The 2,461-nt window shown below is 38.6% G+C and overlaps 1 pseudogene; it reads left to right on the top strand.

Moving 5' to 3' along the window:
• Positions 1-371: 371 nt before the first annotated feature.
• LOC109557860 (ATP synthase subunit epsilon, mitochondrial-like) lies at positions 372-627 on the top strand (annotated as a pseudogene).
• Positions 628-2,461: the final 1,834 nt, after the last annotated feature.

Below are 2,461 nucleotides of genomic sequence, written 5' to 3'. Positions count from 1 at the left end.
TAACTTTAAAAATAAACACTATCTTGTGTCATCCTGGCCTTTTATTGATTTTTAACTGATGTTCTGTAGAAAAGTGAAGCCACTCTGAAAATGCTTTTTGTAAAGGCTGTTGGGTTTGTTTTTCTTTTTAACATATAAAGAGGAATCAAGTGAATAAATGCAACTAGCAATGTTTATACTTGAGGAATTACTTCCTTGGGGATTTGCGAATCTTCAAACTACAATATTGTTTTTATTACAGATATGAACCTTGTTTTACACCATCAAAGTTCGCAAATTAACCCAAAGAAAAAGTAGTTCCTGGCCTTGCGCCAGCTGGGCAGAAGGCTAAGCCAACACTGACGGGTCCTTGTGCCCTTTCTCGCGACATCATGGTGGTGTACAGGCGACAGGCTGGACTCAGCTACATCTTATACTCCTGAATCTGTGCAAAAGCAGACAGAGATGCACTGAAGACTGGATTCAAAGCAAACGCGAGAAGACTTCTGCCAGCAGCATAAGAAAAGTCAAAAAGGAATCATCTATGCTCACTATAGTGTGAAATGCTGTAGGTTCAAGGTAAAGATGGGTGAGCATATGTTATGGCAGATTGAAAATGCTCTCCCTTCATGGAAAATTAAAAAAAAAAAAAAATGTCTTGTTCATAGATTGACAATGCCAAGAAATGATAGTTCAAAAATATTTTTATTCATTTTCTATATGCAATTCACTGAGCAGTGCTAACGTGATGGAAACAAGTAGGATGACAAATTGCAAAGGAGTTTCTTAAATATGATTTATTTCCATTTTTATGAGGCTTTTTGTTTGTTTGACTGCTAGGCAATCAGTTCAGTTCAGTTGCTCAGTCGTAACCGACTCTTTGCGACCCCATGGACTGCAGCACACCAGGCCTCCCCGTCCATCACCAACTTCCAGAGTTTACTCAAACTCATGTCCACTGAGTCCATGATGCCATCCAACCATCTCATCCTCTGTCGTCCCCTTCTCCTCAGCCTTCAATCTTTCCCAGCATCAGTGTCTTTTCAAATGAATCAGCTCTTTGCGTCAGGTGGCCAAAGTATTGGAATTTCAGCTTCAACATCAGTCTTTCCAATGAACATTCAGGACTGATCTCCTTTAGGATGGACTGGTTGGACCTCCTTGCAGTCCAAGGGACTCTCAAGAGTCTTCTCTAACATCACAGTTCAAAAGCATCAATTCTTCGGCGCTCAGCTTTCGCCACAGTCCAACTCTCACATCCATACATGACTACTGGAAAAACCATAGCTTTGACTAGACAGACCTTTGTTGGCAAAGTAACGTCTCTGCTTTTTAATATGCTGTCTAGGTTGGTCATAACTTTTCTTCCAAGGAGCAAGTGTCTTTTTATTTCATGGGTGCAGTCACCATCTGCAGTGATTTTGGAGCCCCCAAAAATAAAGTTTGCCACTGTTTCCACTGTTTCTCTTTGCCATTAACTGATTGTTAACTGATTATCATTCATATTCAGTTACTTAATCAATTATATAATCAGTTAATCATAACTGATTTACAATCATTATTAATTGATTGTTAGGCAATCAGTCCCTGACATATTCTCCAGGGTCAGCCCTATACCTAGAGATCTGAAAAAAGTCACACATAGACTCTAAAGGGAGAATGATTGTATTAAACAACAGAACAGCAGCAGCAACAACAAAATATGGTAGTAGGTAAGAGCGCAAACATGTTTAGGGGAGCTGTAGCAGGCACAAGGTTCTTTGGGTAGGATAAGTAAATACATAAATGGATACAGAAACGTTTAACACTAAATTACATCAATCTATTTTGAAATTTCTTAGCTACTTTCAATTATTAGTAATTTGGGTCTGTTCAAAGTATATGAACAATTGATTAACTCAGTCTAAGCATCCACTGTGACTCTGATGTCCTGATCTATGATACAGCAGTCCATGAGAGAGTCTCATTCTCTTCCTGTGTTCTAGACAGTATTTCCAAAAGATTGTGAATAGAAGCAATAAACACAAGTCATAGCCATTTTATCCTAATCCACAAAGTCAGAGGACTCTGCTACCTACTCGCCACAGCCCTCCTCCCCCAGAAACCACTAGACATGACATCTACACTGGCCTAGTGTATTTTATTGTCACTCACAATGGACAAGGACCCTGATGTGAGGCTGAATTTCTTCATACTCTTCTGAACAAATAGTTTCCCAATAGACTCCAGAAGAAAAAAAAAATATATCTCGGGCATATGGTTCATTTATGCTAGTTTTGAGAAGTGGCTGTTTTACAGTAGTACTGAAATCATAAATTACCTACAAAATACCAGGTGAATGCTAGTTCTGAGTGTCTTAAGTAGCAAAAAAGAGAAAATTTCAGTATGCTTGTCTTACCATGTGACAAAACTGTTTCTACACAGGCAAAGATATTTTTATTCTTTTTCATTACCAAGATGTATAATTTGGTGCCAGAGTAAC

Source organism: Bos indicus, chromosome 4, assembly GCF_029378745.1.
Source record: "Bos indicus isolate NIAB-ARS_2022 breed Sahiwal x Tharparkar chromosome 4, NIAB-ARS_B.indTharparkar_mat_pri_1.0, whole genome shotgun sequence".
NCBI lineage: Eukaryota > Metazoa > Chordata > Mammalia > Artiodactyla > Bovidae > Bos > Bos indicus.
This window is presented reverse-complemented; position numbering and strand designations above follow the sequence as displayed.